We start from the raw sequence: 25921 nt of genomic DNA, 5'->3' as shown, positions 1-25921 counted from the left end.
GCTAGGTCCACTAGGTAGACCAGGAGCAACGTGGCCGGTTCTAGCCAGCTACACACCACATCCGGACATTGATAAAATGTCAAGTGAAGAACTCTTAGTTAAAATAAGAGAATTAACAAAAGCCTATAGAGAGTTAGTAAAATTATTTATTAAAAATAATTCAAACACTCCTAAAAAGAGCTGGGATGGAAATTAACAATCCACTCCCAAAGAAAAAGTTTTCCAGTCCAGAGGAAGGTCTCCTCGACGGAGGGAAAGAACTCCGACTCGAGAACACCAGTTTCCCCAGAGGGAGCCCTCTGAGAAAAGATATAACCCTAGAAATAGGGATAATTTGAAAAAGCCTGATAGATATCAAAGTATTGATACACGTCCCTCTCGATCTTTTTCGCAGAAATCGGAAAGAAGAGGACGGTCAGACCCAGGAGAGCACACCAAGTCCAAAGACAAGGAACCTGCTCAGAGTAAAAAATCTCAATTTCCAAAAAAGAAGGTAGCCAGTATTAGAGTAATCGAACATGCCGAGAATACTGAGGACACAGTTGAAAAACGGGGAGTGGGCACAGACAATGCTAGACAGTGCAGCAGAAATCAGTATAGCCCGCAAGATCCTGATGAGTCATCTGGAGACAGTGGACACAAATGAATACATTCAGGTTGAAACTGCCGACACCAGAGTTAGCGAGCCCCATAAAATATACGAAATAACATTGCGTATAGAGGGTGATAAGACTAGGAAAATAAGGGGTCTATTTTGGGATAAACTCTCAAAAGGCTATGATATTCTGTTAGCTGAAAAAGATTGGCCCCCAGAGTTTGTCAGGGAATGCCCTTGTGGCGAAGAAATGATTATGCCTGCCTCCTCGAATCACATTCCGATTCACAAAAAATATACTTATGCAAGGAAATGGGCAGTAGCCCAGGCACCAGCATTATATAAAAATCATGTAGGATGGGATGAGGACTCTCCTCCTCACAAAATCCAGTTAAAAAGTCAACCGACTGCACAAAGGCAGTATCCCATTAAGCAAGAAGCTAAAAAACAAGTCAGGGAGATTTTAGATCAACTTGAATACCAGGGGGTGATTGAAACATGCACCTCTCAAATGAACAATCCTTTATTTCCTGTCTCCAAACCATACAATTCATATCGTATAGTTTTGGACTACAGACACCTTAATGCATGTTGCAAAACATTTGCAGTACAAAATTTGCATAGTGCTGCACTAATGAATAACATAGTTAGGAAAAAATATAAAACAACATTAGACATATCTAATGGTTTCTTTTGTCAAAACATTGCACCAGAAAGCAGATACTTGACCGCTTTCTCAGTAATGGGGTCTCAGAAAAATTTCTGTAGGCTCCCACAGGGGTTCAAGAACAGCCCAGGACTATTCTCAGCTAGAGTAACAGAGTTACTACAAATATATGATGATGAGGCATTATCTTACGTAGATGATATCTATCTCACAGACGACGACTTGGAGACTCACTTGAAAAGAGTGAACACCATTATACTTGGGTTCGCTGCAGAGGGTTACAAATTCAACTTTAAAAAGTCTCGAATTGCCCATCTGACAGTATTATTTTTAAGATACGAATTATCAAGTGAAGGGAAAAGCCTAGCGGACAACTTCTTAGAGAAGTGCGCTGTACTCCAAGCACCAAAAACGCTGAAGAACTTACAATCGATTCTAGGCTTTCTGAATTTCGGTAGAACTTACATTCTAAATTACGTGGAGAGGGTTAAACCTCTCTACGAACTAATCAAACCTGATTTTAAACCAATCACCTGGACTCAAAAACACACAGAAATTTAGAGATCACTGCAAACAGACATGTTAGCAAAAACAAAATTAGATACACGTGACAATACACGCAATCTTGTAATCCGAGTCATCCCAGAAAGATGTGGATTCACGTACCTGACCTCTAATGAGGGAGAAAAGGTACCAATTTCAATTAAATCTCACTTGTACACACAAGCGGAAAAAACATTCAGTCCCACAGAAAATACTGTGAAAGCAGTAGAAACTGCATTAGCGAATTAACGAGAACTAGCACATGGCAAAAGGATTAATATCCTCACAGCGGAATCCGCCTTCGAGGCGCTATTCAGCCCAGTAAACCTGCCTACAGTGTCACTGGATCTGAAATGGATACAGTATATAGATTCTCTTGGAGCGGAAGATGTGAAATACTATTTCGCCCCGCAATTCGAAGAACTGAATGAATTGACTTATGAAGAAGAATATCCTCTGCCAATTGAACTTCTGCCTCTCCCACAGTACGCCTGTATAATCTATACAGATAGATTTGTACAGCATTTCAACGTAGAGAACAAATCCTACGATGCAGCATACGCGATTGTTAAAGGTCGCTGGCTGTGTGGTAAATTCAGACCGAAAATAACAAAAACTGAATCCGTTAGATACTGTTCGGCTCAGAGAGCTGAAATCAGATCTTTAAAGATGGCGCTTGAAAATGCAGAACGTGAATTCCCGACACTTATCGTGTGCGATTCTCATTTATGCGTCAACTCTTACAATAATAAGTTGCAGAGCTGGATTGAAAACGATTACAAAGATGACACAGGTGCCACAATAAAGCATAAATTGCTCTGGAAACAGGTAGCTCTTTTACAGAAAGAACTACAAAAGACTCACGTGATACACACTCTGAGTCATCAACGTGATGGCGTTCACGTTGCAGGGAATTAATTGGCTAATACAGCCACAGCGGAAGCAACTAAACCGGCTTCCGTAGCCACAAAAAAGCGTTTAGAAAAACACATAGACGTGGAAACCATGCTGGTAGTAAAAACGCCTGTAAAAGGCGACTGTGCAGCACAACCCGTGAACTATCCACTCAATTATGCATATGTAATCGATGCAAACTCCGTTCCTTTTGCTCGAATCCCTGGAGTGAGGGATAGGGTAATTCCAAACATGAGCCGGAGAAAGTTATTAATAGCAGACGCACACATGGGTGAAGGTCCTAGGCACATACAGATGAGGGAATCTCTGAAAGAATTACAATCAGTGTACTGGTGGCCAGGAATGAGCCTACACCACTACAGATATGTAAAGAACTGCCCGGACTGCGACAGAGATCGCAGCAATGAGTCAAGCGCATTAATGCCATGGTAGGCATAATGCTGCCTACCTGCCATCCAGCGTCCTATTAATCATTAAGGCTAAACCCACTTAAAAAATGTGGCCCCAGCGCTCGGCTGACGCCAGAACGGTTATAAAAGATCTGTGAGTCTTTATCGGCACATACGCAATTGCCATGTTCCATTCTGACCAGGGTCCTGCTTTCAGCTCTCGAGCTTATAAGGAGGCCATGGCCAGCATGGGAGTTGGGTTGCGGTATTCTTGTCCGTCACACCCCGAAGGGAACAGTGTGGTAGAAAGAAAAAACCGGGACATAAAGCAATCTATATCAGCGAAGGTATTAGGTTTGGGTGCTGGGTGGGTCAAACATTTAATAAGTGTCCAGTTAAGTCTTAATAACTTGCCAAGAAATTCTCTAAAAGGTTTCAGCCCACACAAACTATTGTTCGGAACTAGAATGCGAATTCAGGACTTAGATAGTCAGGTATCAGTGGTAGACGATAAGAAAACAGACTTTGACATCAAAGACCGTTTGGCTGTTTTACAGGACTTGAATGAAACAAGAAAATCCTTAAGCAACATAAAGTTAAAGCAACAGCCAGCTACCACTGACGAGGCACCACCAGCACCAGCCCCAGCAAGGCCTGTCTGGATTCCAAAGATTGGGGATCTAGTCAGAGAAAAAATAGCGGTGAAGAAGGAATTTGGGCCTTCTTACAGAAAAGCAGTACCTGTCTTAGCAATCAACGGAACAAGATCAGTAGTACTACCGCCTATTGCTGGTAAAAAGGAGAACAGAGTTGTATCAATCGACCTGGTAAAACCACAAGCATGTGGCCTATAATCAACAGTAGGCCCAGTGGACTCCCAAGAAACAACAGAATACCCAAACTTGCAACAATCCAAGAGGTTCAAACTGAAAGACTAATCACATTTGATCAGCCTGCAGTGCACAGAGAGGGACTATGCAATAATGCCATGGAACTCGTGCCTCTTGAAACACAGATTGAAACAGTTCGTCAAGAAACACCAGTCTACAATGATGTGGCATCAGAATGTGCTACCGAAAGATAAATTGAAAGAACAATCCCAACAATTGACAGAACTGCCTCTGGTTACTTCATCAACTTCGATAACTTTTCTGAGGATCAAAGCAACCCCAAAGTAATGCCAGAAACAAAAAAGACTTTTAAAGAAAAAGCAACGGAACTCTTTCATCAACTGAAGGAAATTTACCTTATTTCTCCATGGTAGGAGTTCTGGTTTGGTCTAGGTATATTTTTCCTCCTGCTTTGGCTCATCATGGTACTTTGTTTGGGAAAATTCATTGAGGGAAAATATAGTACAATGGACACAGCAAGTCAGAACATCAACTTAGTCCTTAAACCACACAGATCATCCCACGTGAAGAAAAGAGAACTGTCAACAGTAAATGTCACAGCCATTCCAATGCCCGGTGGGGTAGTTTGGGAGAAAACTGACTATGAAATCTATGGTCCGGTCGAAATCCTGAAGTATCCTCATTCAATTCAAGGTTTCCTTAAGTGAGTTTGTAAAACCTAGTACATTCTCTGATGATTGGGACTTTGAAAGTATTATTAATATGATGTCTGATTTAGTAATGTCAGCTAGATTCACAGATCATGATTATTTTAAGGTTCGTCTAGTTATGAACAGATGTTCTGCTTCACACATTATGGTGATCATTACTTGCATAAATCTGCACAGCCTAGAAATGTTTTTAAGTATAATCAGTGGGAACATTGTGCTACACCACCTAAAAGCAGTTCTAAAACATTCTATGAGAAATTCAAGTACTTCTCAGGGTTTAACACCAGTGATGCAGAAACGTTTTATTATAAACTATTAGATAAAAACAGGATTGAAAACAATGCTGACAAATACTAAATTGATATATTCAGAAGCATTTTATGAAAAAATGATGACATTTGGTTTTGATTATTGGAGAAATAACATTGAAACAAAAACCATCTGGGGTACAAAAGAGTGGCAGGTACAAGGCCTAGAAGCACTGTTTCGAGCCTGCATGATCCCAGAACAAATGATGTTTTTAAATGACACAATTCACCAAACATCCTGTCTTGGCCTAGCTAAGATCAAGGACCTTACCAAACCGTCTATTCCAAAGCCAATACCTGATAATACAACAACAGATATTGAGATAGACGTATCCAAAATTTTACATCTAAACAGAACACATCCTGATTGGAATAAGTGGTTAATCTGGCCTACTGACACAAACAACAGTCAAGATAGATTCCTGAATAAAACACAGGGGTTAAAAATGACCAGACAAGACCCTAGATACTCCCAGAGACAACATCCAGGGATAGTAACAACATACAGTGTAGGGAAACTCTGCCTTGAATGGCTAGGATCATCCACACTGGCTGAAATTAAGCAACACTTGTCTTTACTTAAAGATGGTGCTGATTTGCGCGATTTCATTCTGGGACCACGCAAACAGCGTCAAAAACGTTTCATAGCGACCAGTATCTATGCGGTATACAACGAGGCTTGGAAAGTCACACAAATTGAAACAGCAGAGAAAATACGAGAAATTGATCGTATTAATTTGGAAAAATCACTTTCTGTTGTGGACAATGGGTTAATGACTCTGTCCTCCAGAATATATTCACTGGACAGCATTGTATCATCTGCCTTTGATATAATAGATAGAGACTTGCTAATGTTACAACATGGCCAGTCACAATTACGTTCTATTGTACAGTTAGGCTGGACTCTGCAAAATCTTCGTTCAGGCTATGTACCTTGGCGTTTAATCAACACAACGCCATTGTTTTCCATTTTTAACCTTACTGATAAACAAATCAGCTTGGCACAGAATGGAGCAGACTATACAATCCTGAACATCAAAAAACTTGAGAGATTACCTTTGACAATGTCAGAAAGTCCTGTCATTGAATGGATAATACACGGGATTATCACAATTCCGATAACAACTTTCCGATTTAAAAATTGCCTTGAAGACATACCTACTGGCCTGTATGAACGATTGGGTAAAGGTTACATTAAGTCAGCATGGAAATTACCATGCACACACACATGCTATAGTGACAGCAACAAAAATGTATTTCTTAGTGGTGAAAATTGTAAACGTTCACTAAGCGGTATACTTTTGTGCCAGGGTATTAATTTACATGGAGCCTGTGAAGGAAATTCTAACAACCTTTCATGCCACCAACATGTCACACCTGCAACGCAGATAGAGCCTTTCTTTATGCAACTCGCAAATGGGAGTTACATTCTAATAACGGATCACAGCTGTTGTGGCCTTTTGCCAGGGAAAGCCTATCTAGTAAGCGTAACTTCCATGGGCAAATGCTGTCTGCAAGCATTGTTTCCGAGCGGCCCTGGAGACATAGAGACTCCCATCTGGCCTTGTTTGAATTTCTCTTCTATACGAATTGATACTTTAAGCAGAATGAAGTCTGTGCTTTTGCAGACAACAGTGCCCATCACGTCATCAAAAGAGACGTATGAACTCCAAGTTGCAAGGACAACTTCAGAGATTCATGACCTTTTATCAACAAATTGCCCCGTGCATTTCGTAGAAATGCTTAGCCAACTCCTTAACATGTCTAGTGCCATAGGCATCCCAGGCATAGTTAAGACGATTTTTACGGGACTGCTAACACCATTCAAAGCAATTCTAGGAATTATTCCTAATTTTGTCCGTTCAGTCTTTGGCGGCATACCCCTTATTTTGGGACTTGTAGCGGGAATTTTATTTTTGACCCTCCTGCTCCGATATGGCAAGCCAAAGCTCAGACATGACTCCTACAAAGATGGAAGAAACAATCCTAGCAATCCGCTACCGGGACAAAATAACTAGAGTCCTTGGATTGGCCAGGCTGAGAGATCTAAACATGGCCTGGTGCCTTTCATTCAGACCTATATGGCAAAATTGCACCTTACCTGTGCTACGATGTATGCTATGCGGAGATGAGTGCGTGTTGGACATCTGTCTTGCACTTCCATCAGCAGTACCAATGGATATCGATACTTTGCTAAGTCCTATAACGGCTCACGCATTGTGTTGTCCCCAGCGGCTACCAATCCTGATGACGGTACGACCTTCTGTGAGCATTGCTGATCCAGACTTTGATGATAGCAATCATTCTCACACCTGCCAAGTTACAGCACTATCGAATTTTGTTGAACTGTCACCTGATTTTGTAGACCAATTTTTTGAGAGCCAGTCTGATATGATGTTCTCCCCTGAACAGAAATAATAACTTTAGAAGAGCATTCCGACACACAGCGTTCCCATGAACTCTGAATTCGGCCTTCAGTTTTGAACAACAAAAACTGCTGAAAAGGAACTCTATTCCCCCGTTCACAAGAAAATATTTTTGGGATTGAACTATTTTTCATAATATTTTCCCCTTTTTTGGCACAAATTCTTTGCTTAGTTAGACCTATTCATAAAGAACAGAAGCTTCTACTTCTATTTTTAGATAAATCTAGAGACATAATAACTTTACACCAGCCTCTAGCACATTTCACTGCAATGCATTTATATGTGATGAAATTATCTTGCCTTTCTTTTCTGTATTAAGAGATATTTCATGTGTAATTTTTATTTGCAAAATCGTTCATTGATTACATATGCTATAATTTTGAATGATTTCTAACGTTAAAGACGTACAGTACCTATATTTTCACGTATTTCAAATACGCCTATTTCAAATGCAAATATGTTATTTTGGGGTAGACAATGTTACACATGCATCTTTTGCTATAGTTTTAGTAATTTGATGGACCTAAATTCGTGGAGTGGTTGTCGCGTTCTAATCTAGGACCCTGATCAACCCTATGACCTTATGCCCCTATACGGCTATAAATCCATTTATTCCCCTATATTGGCATAAACGATCAAATGCAATATTCAGAAACTCGTCTCTGGCCTCACACGATCAGAGCCACATTTCAGAATCTCTTCCTCTGCAACCTCCTTTGCAGCTCATTAGTGCAAATGACACAGCAGAAGTCACTATCTAAGATTCCTAGATTAACACTCCGAGTTCTTCAACAAGATAAAAACTCAGCAAACTGGGAAAGCCCCGCTTGCTATGTTTTGATTAGTAATAGAACTCTAATGAGCACTAAGAGACGATCACTTCCTAGTGACATCTTTATTGACGTCTTATGTCCAAAAACTTACGTCAAACAAGGCACCTTTCAGGTATAAATATTACCAACGTTGCCTTAAGCAAATGCTAGCAAGCTGCCTCATAGACATCGCTGCCGTTATCGCTGCGGATGCTATCGCTGCGAACGAGCGAACGATGGTGTGGTGAACAGAGGAACTGAACAGCCGTCCCCAGCAGATGCAACCAGCCCACGGACGCTGCCCCTCCTCCTCCTCTTTGACGCGCTGAGAAAGACGCTGTCTTTTCTCCTGCCGAGAAAATTCAGCTCCGGCGTTTCCAGCCTACTCTTGCGAGTGACTGGGATATCGAGTCCCTGAAGGAGATACCAGCCCTCCAACATTCTATTCCAGAGGTATGGTGTTGACTAAACCCTTAGAGAGAATTCTTGAAGCAAACCTTGGCAAAACCAATTTTACTTAAAGCTACTTACTTACTCCCCTTCCACGTATTAAGCTTAGGTCAGGTACACTGGGGTAGGCGTAGTTAGAAGCACCAGTTGAGTATGTTAGCCTAATGTATATATGAATGTATATATGTTTTATTCATTTTAAACCATTGTATGGCTAAGAAACCATATCAATGCTTTTACAGTATTATTTCGCAATACTCATTTTACTGTACGCACTTTTTATAATAACTAGTCTTGCAATTGTGGCAATTTATTTCTCTTGTACGAGAAGAAAGACTGTTCAATAAATAATACCTTTTATTGACAACGCCCGTCTCACTATTCTCTACATATTGTGAAAGTAATCTGCACAGCAAGTGACTGAGTAAAATAACTGTCTATTGTTTCACACGACTCTAGAGATTGACTCTTATCTGAGGAGCAAAGTTGTCATGTTGCACGGTTGTTGGAAAACTGAATCCCTTCTTGGCTGTGCCAGGGAAGCTGATCACTTCCTATTCAGTCAAGAAAGCTTCCAGTGACCTCTGAGCTAGTTGGTAACAAACCCAATTAAGTTTAGCATAGTCAGTAGAGGCCTGGAAGATCAGCACTTCTACGTCGATACTACTGTTTATGTTATTCCAATGCGCAGGGCCTATTGAGAAAATAGGAACTACACTACAACAACATACATTTACAACAGCTGGTGCTCTCCCAGACACATCTTAAGGGTCATGTTCTTGAGTTAGTCTTTGCGAACGAGAATCAGGTCTCTATCGGGAATAATATTCCCCAATGCTGGACTGATCATGCCTCGGTTCTTTTCTCTCTATCTCTCCCTGCCAGTAGGCATAGGCGTGATAAGACGGGAGTGACTAATCTTACTAGGCAATGATCCAGACTACTGAAACAGTCTAGTCTCCCCTCTTTGCTATCCAGCGGCTTTGTTTTAGGAGGAAGCGTGGATGAGAGCTGTTCGCGTCTCACCCAGCAAATCACTGATACCCTGGATAAAGCGGTACCTCTACGGAAAGCAAGAGATAGGTCCAAACTTGCCATTCATCAGAAGCTGCGGTGCAAGCAGGCGGGAGAGCCTGGCGGAAGCACTATTTAGATCCTTACAAAGTCCGCTATAAACAGACTCTTCTGTGCTATAAAGCGCAGATAAAATGTGCCAAAGCTAAGTTCCTTGAGGAGACGCTGACGCAGGCCGTAAATAAGTCCCAAACTTTGTTTAAAATCATCAAGGACTTGTCTCATTTGGCCAGTGTGGCTAACCGCATCCCGGTCTCTCAGTCCCTATGTGACTCCTTGGCAGCGGCCTTTGAAGACAAGATTGCCACCATTTTGAGTGGGCTTTCTGGTTCTGTCCCCTCTTGTCCTCAGTCCCAGATGGGTATTTTTCCTTCTCTGGGACCTTTGAGGCTACGAAGGAACAGGTTCGAATTGACAATTTCCCCCTCCCTCTCTATGAGGAGTTCTGCCAATTGGCAAATGGTGTCTCCTCTGGATCTCCTTTGGATCCATTGCCCCATAGATTGTGGAAGGTGTTTCAAGAGGAATTGTTGCTGCCTCTGTTTTCCATCTGCTGTCAATCTCTTAACACTGCTACGGTCTCGGATAGTTGGAAACTTGCCGTGGTCTCCCCCCTCCTGAAGAAGGCAAAAACTAGACCCCTCCTGCTTAGGGAATTATCGACCAATCTCGTTGCTCCCATTTCCTATTAAGATTCTGGAAAGATGGGTCACAAGACATCTGTCCAGCTTTCTGGAAACTAATTCCTGGTTGGACATGGCCCAGTTCGGCTTTAGGCCTGCACACGGCACTGAATCTGCACTAGTGGTTGTGCTGGACAATCTTCGCTCGCAGGTCGACTTAGGTCATGCAGCTTTTTTAGTGCTGCTTGATATGTCGGCCGCGTTCGACACGGTCAGCCACGATATTTTCATCAGCAGATTGGAGGATGCCGGGGTGGTGGGCCAGGCCAGAGACTGCCTGGTCTCCTATCTTCGGGATCGACACCAAGTAGTGGCTCTACCGCCTTTTCGATCTGGCATTAAAAGAGTGGGGCAAGGGGTACCTCAGGGGTCAGCCATCAGTCCCATTTTATTCAATCTCTACCTCCGCCCCTTAGTTAAGCTGATTAAGTCATTTGGTATCTCTGTTATTAACTATGCCGATGACACTCCGCTTATCTTTTCATTGGAGGGTAAAGAGGCTGTGTCTCAGACTTTTCATCGCTGCATGACAGCCACTGCAAATTGGCTGTGTACCAACTCCCTTCAGTTTAATGGCTCAAAAACTGAGGTGTTACACTGCTCCTTGGATCATATTCCACGGCCTCTGCCAGCGGATTTTTGGCCTACTGCTTTCCAGGGCACAGTTGCGGCAGCAGACTCCGCCCGTAACCTGGGCGTTACGTTTGGACCTGATCTGCAACTGAATGTTTTTGTAAATAAAACTGTTGCCACTTGCATGGGGCTGCTCCGCATTCTGCGCAAAATTCTCTCTATACTTCCGGCTCAAGCCAGACCAGAGGTAGTGCGTAGTATTATCATCAGTAGGCTTGACTACTGCTGTAACGAACTACTTCTGGGTGCCCCTGGCACTCTGATCGGAAAACTGCAGCGGATCCAGAATATGGCCGCTAAACTGGCCCTCTCTCGACAACGTTCGGCCTCTTCATCCCAGGCGCTTAAGGACCTACACTGGCTACCTGTCCATCAGCGCATCTGTTTTAAAGCGTTATGCATAATGTTTAGGGCGCTACATGATCAGGGTCCTGTCCTGCTACAAGATCTTTTCTCCTGGTACTCTACCTCCAGAACCCTGCGCTCCTCATCCGCACATTTGGTTACAATCCCTAAGATTCAGAGGATACGGAGGGGAGGCTGTTCCTTTGGATATACTGCGGCCAAACTCTGGAACTCTCTGCCAATGACCCTAAGGAGCACGGGGGAATTCTCTTCATTTAAAAAAGGGCTGAAGTCCCACCTATTCCCCAGGGCACTGTAGTAATGTGTTCTGTGTTGGTCTGTATAATTCAATGCGCCAGGATACCCTTTGGGTGACAGTCTGCGCGATACAAGTACGCAATACATACATACATACATACATCAGCACGCAAGGGCTTAATCCATCCTAACCACTGGATCCTCTGGGGTCCCCTCTAGACCTTTAAATGGATCCTCTGGAGTCCCTACCGGGCTCTCCAACCAAGTAGAGACAATGATCAATTCACTCTGTGACAACCCGTAAGTTATGGCTATGACAATGCTTGTTTTTTTTTATAACTTCTGCAAGCACGTTTGCAATGCTTAGTTTTAAATCTGATCACAGCGTCTTGCATGTATGTATATGTGTATTTACACGAAAATAAGCACAGAAAATTATGAAAAGTAATTTTGGTTTTGCATGTGCATTTCAGTAGAATCTTAGATCTAATCACAGGTAGCAATGAAAAAACATGATTATTGGGGGATCCTTTTGTTTTCGAGTTCAATGCCTCGCGGCCTTTGTTGCTGCCGCAAGCCATATCTCAGAGCAATGTTTGGCACAGCATTCAAGTGTGCCGTGCTAATGTTTTTTGGTGCCATTTTTCATCTGAGAATCAAATCAAGTGCCGCAAGAGATGCAAGGCATTCCGCCCAGTGTTCTCTTGAAGTGGTGATAAAATAAACTAATTACAACTCTTTATGCAACTCTTACCCACCTATTCAATGTGGGACAAAGAGAAGACGAATTAGCAACTTACTTCTTCTTCTAACGTGTTAGTGTCTTGAAATCTGCACTTAGAACAAACAATGACACATCAGCTGCCCTCTGCGCCAGGCTCAGCCCTCAAAAAAGAAAACCTGTGCTAATATACAACTTTTGTGGTCTGATTCATTTTACAAAAGGGCATCGAGGCGCAACACCTCCAATTGCCTTTCAGGCAGATCAAGATGAACGAGACAATACCTTCTCAAAGAGGAACCTGTCGCTATAGAAGAACAATTAAAGAAATGGCAGGAAGAAGTTACCACTTTAATTGCGGGCACATTAACTTCTTGTTTAGTGGACGGTAAAAAGAGAAGCAACGTCAACAATGCCCCAATGGGGTAACACATGTTGATTACAGAAAGTCATTGCATCTAAATCTGGACAGTTTGGTTTACAAAATTGTAACACATTTCTAATAGAAATAGGGTGCAAGCCTAAACATCTTGTTTTGTTTTTGGGGCTGTGCAGGGCCTCCGCTTGTCTCACTGTGCCCTGTTACTGCGATTAACGCCTTCTTCTCTTGTTTGTCAGCCCTCCTCCTCTATACGACGGGGAGTGCGGTTGCTTCAATACGAACGAGCAGCTTCCAATGCTTAGGCCTCTCCCCGCCGCTGGCTTGTCCTGAAGGTGTTCTCTCGGTTCCCTGGGCACCTCTCCCCCACAGGGTCCCACGCCCCCCCCCCCATTCTCACATACTTGGGCTTGATCACCACGCTGCTCCTTGCTGGGCTCCTGTTGCGCTTCTCACTTCTGCGGGCCTGGAGGCAGCTTTCCACCGATAATCCACTCGGGCTCGGCCGTAGGGAGCTTTGCCCACCGGCCACGGCGTGACTCCTCTCCCACAGGCCGTCCTCCGTAGGGGCCAAGCCTCGCCGATTCGCCGCGTACCGTGCCCGTGTTCCTAGTTCACCTCCTCTGGGGCTCCGGTAGCAGCACCTGTCCCACGGCAGTCGCTTTACCCGCAGTCTGTACGTCAGAGTCTAATGTGGCTGACAGGGCCTCACCTGCGGCAATAGGCCTCTCGCAGGGCTTCATTTCTGCTTCTCGTTAATATGGGGCCATTCCTTATGTGAGTGTCACCGTTCTCGCTGTTAGGCCACATCCTCTCCTTAAAATCAAAAAGTTACGCAAAGTAGCAAATATTAAAGACATTGGGGCATATTACCAAGGGTGGCGCTAGGCAATTATCGCCGGTTTAGCGGCAGTTTTCGGCTGCTAAGCAGCGATAAATCTATCGCTCTATTAGGCAAGCTGTCGCTAACTGATGTTAGCAACAGCTTTTTGGTGATAGCGAGCGGTTTGGGGCCCGCTTTGCATGTCAGCGATATTTATCGCTAATGACATGCAAAGTGGGCGTACCCAACCTGTTAGCGACTGAAAGCAGTCGCAAACGTCGCTATCGCCTATTAGCAAGTTAGGCGTAGCGATGGAAATATTCCCGCTAATGCCAAAAACTAACGCCTGCTCAGACTTAGCCAATGGGAGGTGGATAACATGGCTAAGAGCATTTCGTCGCAAATGCGTGAATATCGCTGTATTCTCAGCGGTATTCACGCATTTCGCCGATATCGCTGGATATTTTAGCACAATGGAGAAAAACGTTGCTAATAGCATGTTTTCTCCGCTAATGTATCCAGCGATAGGCAGCGATAAAAAAAATTGTCGCTAAGCCTATGTAGCGATAAATATCGCTACTTGTTGGTAATATGCCCCATTATGACCATCAAACACCGTACCTAGACTGATAACGTGAGCAGGGTGGCAAAACAGGCACCAGAAATGGCAAACAGCTACACAGGTTTTGTTCGTTCCCATCCAGCCCCCAAAGATGCCCTGGGTTCACCAGTACCGGACAGAGGGATTCGACCTTCCGGAGTATGGTAACCTATCTCTTGGCCTTGCCTTAGGTTTGAAGCCATATTTCAAAAGAATCTGTTTCGTGTGATCCTTTTTTATTACAATCAGACGCTGCCATCCTGAGAACAAACTGCAAACAAATTGTTTCTTATCGGGGACCTTTGAAATGCACATATTACTGGTTTGTTTTTCATTGGATTGGGCAAGGAGCTGCTTGTTTATTTTGCTTCCACCTTGTCAATATTTTGACAATTGCGTGCTTCCTTCACACCGCATCACAATTTCAACTGGCATACATGGCAATTGCTTTGTGTGCTCCTATATAGCACCACATCTCGGGCTGCCTTTTACTACCCAACTGAGGGCAGATGTCCTTTTGTTCCTCGCTTGTATTAAGGCCTGTAACACCAACTGCACATGTTCTAACTCACAGTTACTGCTTTCCAACCCTTCACTACCCCCTTCTTGAAGCGCCCACTGTTGTTGTAATGTCTCCTCTCCTGCCCTTAGTGTCTCCTAGAAGCGGTTCAGCCAATGGGTACACCAACTTGTGCAAGAAATAAGGCGCAAGTCCTAACAAGCATTTGCAATGCAATAGGTCTCGCATTTGCAAGAGTTTGAGCTTTTGGCATTGTAAATCACAATGCCTTTTTAGGTCTCGCTATTCGATGCGCATGCGCATCGAGCTTGCGAGACTATTGGGGCTTAAACAGTCTTTAACTAACTTGCAAAGAATCGTGGCGATTCCTTGCAGTGCCTGTGAAATTCAAGCTCAATGCGCATGCGCATTGAGCTTAAAAGCGCGTGCACATCAGTTCCCTCAGCCGCACTCCAGGCCCCTGCTGCTTTCACACCCTCTCCCAGCTCCGCCCCCTCCCCTGCCCGCCGTGTCGCATTTCTCCTCCCCACAGCAATGCCCTCCGCCGTACTTTCACTTTGACGGCCGCAGGCCGTCTCTCGTGTTTATCCTTGTTTCGCTCTGTCCCTCATACTTCTTTTGCTCCCTTCTTATTTAGAAGACCGTCTTCCCGTCACTTCAAACCCATCTCGCACACAGCGGCGGAGGAGGAGACTCAGCAGCAGTCTCATGCGGCACCGGTCACCTTTCCGCTTCCTCCCCCGGGTGCCTTCTCCCATTCACGACCGTCTTCCCGTCACTTCAAACCCATCTTGCACACAGCGGCGGAGGAGGAGGCGCAGCAGCAGTCTCATGCGGCACCGGTCACCTTTCCGCTTCCTCCCCCGGGTGCCTTCTCCCATTCACGACCGTCTTCCCGTCACTTCAAACCCATCTTGCACACAGCGGCGGAGGAGGAGACGCAGCAGCAGTCTCATGCGGCACCGGTCACCTTTCCGCTTCCTCCCCCGGGTGCCTTCTCCCATTCACGGACTCCACCTCCCTGCTGTGACCCTCCGTCCCCGGGAAGCCCCTCCGAGAGCCCAGACTCCGCCCCCCAGGCACCGACGGCAGCAGCAGCACTTTGTTTCATTCACCTAATCCACCCTCTGCTAAGAAGCTGCCCCTGCTGATAAAAGGCTGAGCCTAGTTTGGAACGTCACATTACCATTTTGTGAACAGAATTTTAACCGCTGGACCGGAAGCTGAGGTTGATAAAGTAACTTGACATGGATGGGGGAGGGGCAGGATGAATGGGGAAGGCTAATTTCTATCACTTAAAATTGAGTCACGGCCCCTCTGCTTTTTAATTTACAGATCTCTCATCTTTGCCGGTAGTTAGCTGCTGGTGATGTCTTGCCTCCACATTCGCATGATCGCCTTATGTTATTTGATATATGCAGGCAATTACATGTTGGATTTGATTGTGCTCGTTTTGTATTTAATGGTGCAATTGTTCTTCTTTTGAGAGGATTTTGGACGCAATGAGCGCTGTTCTGGTGTTTTAGCTTATTAAACGTAGCTTCGTGAAGTCACACGATGAATATTGACCCACTCGGTAACTTATTGTTTAGAATTCACCCCCAAAGATTTTCCGATTGAGGTGTTAAGCAAGGGCAAGTGCATCTTTCAAGACCGTTGATAGTCGTTGTTAATGAGAAAAGAATGCGTTAAATTTTTTTAACGCATAAATGCCCACCCTTCCTCTTCCGGCGGGAGAGTTATGATTTTAAGGCTAGTCTCCACTCTCTCGATTCCTGAATGCAGAAGCCCAATTCCTTGGTGTGCTTCTGCGGACAGTGACTGGTCTTGTCTGCCTCCGAGTATGCACTGCCGGTACACAGCATTTGTCATGCTCTTCCTGCCTCGCACAGCGCGTCCTCCCTGCTCCGACTAATAAGGAAAAACAGTATTTTTTGCATTTCTGATATCTGATCCTGCCGCAGCAGTTTACAGTCACATACATGACATGGACCCGATTCAGGCCCGAGTAGAAATCAATGAGAGAAATACGGGCTCTCGATTCTTTTTTTTAATCTCCCACTTTAATCTTCTAAAATGTAGTTATGTATGAAAATGAGTATACTTCCAGTTGCATTTCGAAAGCCAACGATACGGCAGCAAGTTTAGGAAACCTGATTAATGCTTTATCGAACAGCGTGTTTTTCCACCTTGTCTTTAACCTGGCCTGTAAACAAGTTAATGCAAAACTCCTTTGTTGCCATAGAAACATAAATGCAAAGCCTCATTGTGGAGCAGGGAACTTTGTGAGAACCACGTGAGGAAACTGGGGAGCATCTACTCCTTCCTAGCTATGTTTCGAGGGTTTGTTTTACCTTTAAATCACCTACAAGCTAATACATCAAAAGTGGAAGGTTGACTCAGTCATTGAAGAAGGGTGTTAGTAACTTTTCGCTGTTTTCCAGGCTTGTAAATTTCAGTGGAGTAATATTTCTGGTTACATAAACATGCACTCTCATCATAAAAAGTATAGATATTTCTTAAGTAAGAAAAGCACACTTGAATATCATAAATAGTAGAGCTGCCCCTCAAGATACAAAGAGCTACCCTTGGGTTGCACCAGCCCGCTCGCATTATGGACAGCAGACCACCGAACTGTTCCTTGGGTTACCAAGACACTATAGGCCCCATCAGACATCAGCACAGTTCCTTAGGTCCAATAAAGACAGCAGAACGGTCACCCAGGTTACTTAGACACTCTAGGCTCCCATCAGTTATCAGCACAGCTCTTTAGGTCATAGACACTAAAGGCTCCCATCAGTTATCAGCACATCTCTTTAGGTCATAGACACTAAAGGCTCCCATCACTTATCAGCGCAGCTCTTTAGGTCATAGACACTAAAGGCTCCCATCAGTTATCAGCGCAGCTCTTTAGGTCATAGACACTAAAGGCTTCCATCAGACATCAGCGCAGCTCTTTAGGTCATAGACACTAAAGGCTTCCATCAGACATCAGCGCAGCTCTTTAGGTCATAGACACTAAAGGCTTCCATCAGACATCCGCGCAGTTCTTTAGGTCATAGACACTAAAGGCTGCCATCAGACATCATCCACCATCACATCCACCACCACCACATCCACCACCACCACCACATCCACCACCACCACCACCACCACATCCACCACCACCACCACCACCACATCCACCACCACTGCATCCACCACCACCACCGCATCCACCACCACCACCGCATCCACCACCACCACCGCATCCACCACCACATCCACCATCAACACCACATCCACCACCAACACCGCATCCACCACCACCACATCCACCACCACCACATCCACCACCACCTTCTCATCCACCATGACATCCACCGCCACCACCGCCGCATCCACCACATTCACCACCATCACATCCACCACCACATCCACCACCACCACCATCACATCCACCATCACATCCACCATCACATCCACCATGACATCCACCGCCACATCCACCGCCACATCCACCACCACATCCACCACATCCACCACCACCACCACATCCACCACCACTTCACCACTGCATCCACCACCACCACATCCACCACCACCACCGCATCCACCACCACATCCACCACCACATCCACCTCCACCACCACCACATCCACCACCGCATCCACCACCACCGCATCCACCACCACTGCATCCACCACCACCTCATCCACCACCTCATCCACCAACGCATCCACCACAACCACCACATCCACAACCACCACATCTACCACCACGACATCCACCACAACACCACCACATCCACCATCACCACCACATCCACCATCACATCCACCACCACATCCACCACATCCACCACATCCACCATCACATCCATCACCTTCACATCCACCATGACATCCACCACCACATCCACCACCACATACACCACTTCCACCGCATCCACCACCACCACCACATCCACCACCACCACATCCACCACCACCACCACATCCACCACCACCACCACTTCCATCACCGCATCCACCACCATCTCATCCACCACCTCATCCACCACCACCGCATCCACCACCACCGCATCCACCACCGCATCCACCACACCCACCACCATCACTTCCACCACCACTTTCACCACATCCACAACCACCACATCCACCACCACCACATCCACCACCACCACCACCTCCACCACCACCACCTCCACCACCACCACCACCTCCACCACCACCACATCCACCACCACCCCCACATCCACCACCACATCCACCCCCACATCCACCGCCATCACCACCACATCCACCACCACCACCACCACATCCACATGTGTGTGGCTCTGTGTGTGTAGGTGCAAATGCAATGTTCTTGGATTGTCGTCACAATAAAATACACTGAACATAATCTTCACAAAAGTTATTTACAAACGTTTAAGCTATTGCCATTATAAATTACAATAACTTTTATTTAAGTATTAATTATTTACAAAATTAAAAGCCATTGTTATTTGTAATATCAATACATCTAAGTCACGTAAATACAACACACATTGCATTACAAATGCTATAGATGTCACATTTGCAAAAGTTAAAACTATTGACATTGTAACTGACAAAGCTATTAATTTTGCTACTTTCAAAACCAACACATAAATAAAAAAAGTGTCATTTACAATACCAATAGCTCAAACTTTCCTAATGCGAGACCTATTGCATTTCCAATGCTTGTATTTATGTGTTTTGAAAACCTGCCAGTAGTGCTTAAACACACGTACTTGCACTTATAGTCCTCGATTACGAGAAGCAAGGCTGGCAGTAACTGTGCCTCTTTTACTGGCAGCCTTGTTCTCATAAGCAAGGAGTATAAGTACAAAGTGTGTATTTAATCACTACTTGCAGGTTTTCTAAATACATAAATAAAGGCATTGTCATTTACAATGCCAATAGCTCAAACTCTTGCAAATGCGAGACCTAATGCATTGCAATTGCTTGTTTTTTGAGAGGCAGATAAAAGACAATTCCAAAAAATAGTGGAAGTCTTGGTTGCCCTACTTGGAGTGCATACATTTGTATGCATTTAAATATAGTATGCGGACATCTGCCAACTTTTGGGAAATGTCTTGCATCCTCCAACACCAGGTAACCTAAAAAATGATTTTGTTAGTGCAGAGGAGCAAGCTCGCTAGAGAGAGCAACTAGTCTTGTAGATCATTGTTTTGATTTTTATTATTTTCTCTACCAATAAATCAGCTTCGTCACTTTGCTTTTACCAGTCAGCATTCGCAGTGCCCAGGGTGCAGTGGGCAGGCGTTTAAGGACCCCTCATTTGGCACTGGCACAGACGTTCCATCAGACCAAGCTCCCTAAAATCAGAAGTCACTAAGGCTGACATCAATGTTTGACAAACTAATTGTTTTGCCAGTGCACTCATTCTTAACATCTGGGTGCTGCCCCGCTTGTTTTGACACAAACGGACAGGCTCACACAAACACGAACGCTCACAAATACAGTTAATCACATGCACACACTTTTTTGCATAAACACAGAACATGTTTATTTGTAAATCTTTTGGTATATATTGGTCCTGAATAACAGGTGTTTATTGCTATCCACATAAATGGAGCTTAGGATAGAGTTCAGGATGAAGAAAAGTGGAGTGGACCTGTCGGTATTCAAATACAGGCTCCTGCACATACATGCACATGCACAGTAGCACACACCTGAGTGTACACAACTACTTGTGCAGATACAATGATGTGCTCATATGTGCACATTCCCCTATGTACAATCAGATTGAAACAAGCACTCGTGCAAACACATATTCATAATCTCATAATACAAATCTTCATGTGCACACTCTCACTTGCACGCAGACATTCGTGCACAAACACTCATGTAGCTAAATTAACTGAACGTTCACTGCTGCAACAAAACAGTAATCAGCAAGTCAAGTATTTCAACCCTGACATGGCTGACTCAGCCTTCTACCTTACCATAGATCAGTAAATTGAGTACAAGTAATGGGTAATAGTGGCTGTGCTATTTAAATCAGAAATTTGGTAAGTTATTATTAAAATGTGCCCTCTCACATGCACACAAATGTACATACACTCAATAACATGCACTCGTGCAAACACACGCATGTACACACATCCACACACGGCACAGACTCTAACATGTAAACACACACACATGTTTCCACTCCTATGCTACTAATTCTCTAAAGCTGACTCAGATGATAATCTAACTCAAGGAGATGATGGACAGAGCGCTGAAACCTTTCAGACACTCACCCTCAGTCACAGATTAGGGTTGAATCCATCATCGTTCTTTAGCTCACTTGGCGACCCCAGTTCCGACCCAACTATAAGCAAATCAGTCTTGATCCTGTGCCTCATGAGAACAGTCCAGCCTGAACTGCCTAGCCAGGTCTTCCATGGACCGGAAACAAACATCCTGGGACCGGTTTCGGAGTATCGCCTCTCATCAGCCAGGCTAGCTTCAATCCAGTGGTAAAGTGAACAAGGGACCTACGTCTGGGCATACCCTGCCAAATTAGGGCGAACAAAGCAAACACAAGAAGATGATTAACAGAAAGCTGAAACTGTTCAAACACTCGCCCCAGTCACAGATCTGTGTTGAATCCATAGTCGTTCATTAGCTCACTTTGCCACCCCAGTTCAGACCCAGCTATAAACAAATCAGACCTGGCTTGGCAGCTCGGGCTGGACTGTTCCCATGAGGCACAGGGTCAAGACTGATTTGCAAATGGCTGGGTCTGAACTGGGGTGGCAAAGTGAGCTAAAGAACGATGATGGATTCAACCCAGATCTGTGACAGGGGGTGAGTGACTGAAAAGCTTCAGCGCTCTGTCCATCATCTCCTTGTGTTTGCTCGGATGATAATCTGACTGACTGAATCCCGTCTCCTTTACAAAGACAAAAGCTATTGGAGGGAGAGGAGACCCAATCACATATATTTCTTTCCTGTGACTCATACAGGTATTGTCCTAGATGCACTGCGTGGAGCCATGGTGGTGTCACTGCCAAAGGGGCATGCAATGCCAAGATTACACCCATAGTCTGCCCTGGGCCTTTGTCACATTTGTGTACTACGAAGTCAGGGAAACAGTCATCCTGCATAGTTTAGACTTAATTTCTATTGTTCAAATAGACCTGTCAGTCACCTGGGACATCATACTCGACCCACAATAAATATTGATACAGTATTCCACCCATCCACCACCCCTTCCACCCTAATGATACACCCCTGTTCATAGTGACGTGCCTATTACAGTGCGCAATTAGTGAATAATTACAAGTTGCACATGTAGGCAGCACATGAGTGTAGCAGAAATGTTCTTCCTGACCACAGATTACTAATGCATTTTAAATTGCATTCAATTTTCGAATGGGTCTTTGTGTTGGCACAGAACATAAAGATATCTTTCCCGTACTGCTTAAACTTGTGAAATTCTATTTTAAAGGTAAGGTGAGCACTTTTCTCAGTTAACCTCTGAATTAGAAGGAGGTGATAGCAGAAGTCAAAGTTGAGTTTCAAAATCCATCTTGATTGCTAGGTCTCATTCTTAGTTTATGTTAAGTGTCTATGAGCCAATCAGTGAACATAACTCGTGTCTCTCTCTTTCCGCAGGAACATTGGTGGGATCTCTGCCGCTATATTCCGTTTTCAACAATAAAAAGTCACTGTTGCAGTAAAATCGATGTAAAGGGCTCACCTTTTGAATAGACTGAAACTAGAAAGTACCACCCACACCACTAAAGTCATCTGCCCTGGGCAACAGCTTCAAAATAGCAGAATTTAGGGAAGACAAACTGTCTATGATGGCGAGCAAGATGGAGAAGTTTAAGAGTGCAGGTAAAGGATACGGTCTGAGGGCTACGTCCACGTTGTCGCCAGGGGAGGAGCTGTATGTCGCTGAGCCTTTTGTCTACACCGTCAGTGAGATAGGAAGAGGACTGGTATGTGAGTATTGCCTGTGCACCCCTGGTCACCTCCTTCAGTGCTCTCAGTGCAAGTTTGCCAAATACTGTGGCAAACAGTGCCAGAGAGAAGCTTGGCCTGACCACAAGAGAGAGTGTGCATTTCTCAAGAATCCCAAATATGGCGCCGGCATACTCAGACTTGTTGGCAAAATTGTTTTTAAGATTCTTCAAAAATCTTCTTGCCCTTCAGAAGAGTTGTATTCTGTATCTGACCTTGAGTCCAATGTAGAGACAGCAAGCAACAAAAATAGAATAGAGTTTGAAGTATTTGGAATGCTTTTGCAACACGTTCTGAAAGATGAAATCATTTCCCAGTTGCCAGCTCACATAAAACCTTCTGACCTCTTTGCTAAACAGATCTATAATGGATTTCAAATTGAAGATCAAATACTGCTAAAAGTTGCAACCGGGCTGTATCCCAGCATGTCTCTTCTGAACCACAGTTGTGATCCAAACTGTGTTACTGTATTTATGGGAAGACACCTCCACCTTCGGGCGATCAAACCTATTAAAGCAGGCGATGAACTCACCATCCAATACATTGAGACCATGAGGCCTACTGAAGAGCGCCAAAGCCAGCTGAGCCGCATATATTGCTTTGAGTGCGACTGCAAGCGATGTCAGACACGGGACAAGGATGACAAGATGCTGGCGGGTGACAAGCAAGCTTCAGCCGAAACCAAGGCCTTGGCATCCAGAGTGCTGGAACTGCAGAAGAATAAAAAGTGGGAAGAGAGTCTTACTCTGTGCAGGGCCCAGTTAAAAAGGAACTCAGGGCGGGTTCCGGATGAGAATATTTACCAGCTTCAAATACTGGACTTTGCCATGGAAGCCTGCATGGCTCTCAATCTGCTCGACGAAGCTTTACAGATTGGCTACAGAACTCTGGCACCCTATACACTGTATACTTCTGGACTCTCTGTACATAGTGCCCTCAAGCTTATGCACATAGGCTTCATACTGCATGAGCAAGGCAAGCAACAAGAAGCCATCAATACACTTAAAGAGGCTTTTGAAGTTATGAAAATATTTTGGGGGACAGATCATCAGATGACAAAAAATGTGCTAAAGATTCTCAAATAATGGCTGGGCAACAAAACAAGCGCTGAACCAAACCATCAGCTATCCTTATTTTCAAGGAAAAGTTTGTTTGGAAGCAGATGTTTGTACGCAGCGTTCTTCATTAAGCTTCCTAAACACTTTGATTGAACTTTTAATTTCAAATTCATCTTACTCGCTATCCCCCTAATTCAAGACAAGGATGACCTTTTTTCTACTCCCTGATAAGAAGACCTCGGCATGCTTTTATCCAGTGTTTCACTAACTGAAGTGAAATTACAGTCTCCTTCTATTATCCTGGTCCTTGTCTCATGTGGAGTTAGATCAGTCATGTGGATTGTGTGATTTCATGTAGGGTGAGTGGCCTGTAGATGAGGCCTGAGATTTCCATATATGTTACTTGTCCCTAAATAATGTCTGCAATGGTACCTGAATGCCTCCTGAACCTCCATACAGGTGTGCTGCTTCCAAATGCAACAAATGGCGCTGAGTGAACACTGAAGGTGTTAAAGGCCAGAGTGGAGATCTGTGTAACTGTGAAGTTGAAGAAGTGACCCCACTAGTGCTACAAAATCTGGCAACCCAACAACAGATTTCTGTATCCGTGTGGAGTGAGTACAGCAACTTCCAGCTCCTCACTTGGAAGAGTGTGTGCTGGAGAGAAGGGGAGGGGAAGCAAGGTGGTCCAAAGTATCAATCAGTAGCTCTGTGCTCAAGAAGGACTGCTAATTCCAATTCAAATGAGGTGCTGGAAGAGAAAGGGACTCCAATGCTTAAATCTGCTTTAGCAGTGCTGAGTTGCTCTGATCCAGGAGAAGTGTGAAGTAGTTCTTTTCTGCAGCATATACAATTTTACAGTCGGAAGATTTGTTCCCATTTCAGTTTAGGGTCACAAGGAGTGGCTGTTAGTCTCTGACAAATTTGAGGCCAGCACTGTGTTGAGACAGAGTTGCAGTGAGGTGCACAGAGCAAGCAAGGTGGTGCTTCTGCAGTGTGCATGAAGCAGTAACACGAAAGAAAAATGCAGGGCAGAGTGAAAAGGACCAGTTCTGTAACATAACATTGCTCAGATACTGTTTCAGTGGAAAAGTGTGGGCCCTGCAGCATTTTGCCTGCTTTTCACTCGAGAGCAAATATTTTCTTTCCTATATTTTAAGGAAAAGTCCTTCAACATTTTTTCTGCCCCATCTATGATGTCTAGCAACATTATTAGAAGGTAAAGCTCTGTTGCTAGACAGTAGTAGATTCCAGGATATTTGGAGTCGTTAACAGCCACTGCTTCTTTAGGATGTTTTATCACTTAGTGGTCGTATTCCACTATAAATATTCTGTGTTTTTTCTAGTCTAGGGTTATAGCAGCTAATCTTATTTCTGATTTGTAGCGTGTGGTTGATACTTTTGGTGGTTCAGTAGGATCAATGCTGAAGTTAAAGTACAGTATTGTTATTGGCTTTGCTGCATTGAAGAATAATCACAATGTTCGTGTCCATATGTGTGTGTTTGTGTGTGTGTGTGTATATTCAAAGATAATCTTCTGTAGACGGGGGGGGGGGGGGGGGGGGTTGGTTTCCATGGCTATTTAGTAAAAATATGTGATTCCTTCATTTGAATATTGCAAGTACATGAGAGAAGATGTTCCTCCTTAATCGTGCATGAGGAGGAATGTATCTATATGTATATGTCTTGCATTGCTCAGTGTTTGACTATATGTTTTATATACAAGTGGATACATACCGGGTAACTGTGTAGTATGGTCCAATATTGCCAATTAGGCATTCTGGTGACATCGTAAACCACTAGACCAAAAGCCAATGTGTCTGTAAATATCACCAGAATCCCCAAATACCAATGGACCACATTACATGTTATCGATTATGTATTTTTTATTCTAAGTGTTTTTTTTGGGTGGTTAGCTTGAAAAGTGTGTTTTTTTTACTAACCGAAAAGGTTACTTTAAACTGAAAAGTGTAATACAGGACTATACCCTTTGGTTTTCTGTAGTAAAAATAAGAGAACAATGCCTAATTATGTAGATAAGCATGTAGAATTTTGGAAAAAAACACTTCTTGCGTTATTAAAAAACATAATCTGTCGGTTGTAGGGTGAGGTTGCTGAAAGTGAGCTAAAAATGGGCACTGGAATGAGAATGTGTATATTTTGTTTACCTTTATTGAG

General features: G+C 44.1%; 1 pseudogene across 1 annotated transcript in view; it reads left to right on the top strand.

Annotated features, from left to right (window-relative positions):
• The window catches only part of LOC147712714 (histone-lysine N-methyltransferase SMYD3 pseudogene), a 102135-nt pseudogene extending 76835 nt beyond the window's left edge, over positions 1-25300 (top strand). Inside the window, exon 2 of the transcript XR_015295764.1 lies at positions 22335-25300. The product of XR_015295764.1 is annotated as a histone-lysine N-methyltransferase SMYD3 pseudogene (transcript). The remainder of the gene's footprint in view (positions 1-22334) is intronic.
• The last annotated feature ends 621 nt before the right edge of the window (positions 25301-25921 follow it).

This window comes from Lissotriton vulgaris, chromosome 5 (assembly GCF_964263255.1).
Source record: "Lissotriton vulgaris chromosome 5, aLisVul1.2, whole genome shotgun sequence".
In the NCBI taxonomy this organism is placed as follows: Eukaryota; Metazoa; Chordata; class Amphibia; order Caudata; family Salamandridae; genus Lissotriton; species Lissotriton vulgaris.
This window is presented reverse-complemented; position numbering and strand designations above follow the sequence as displayed.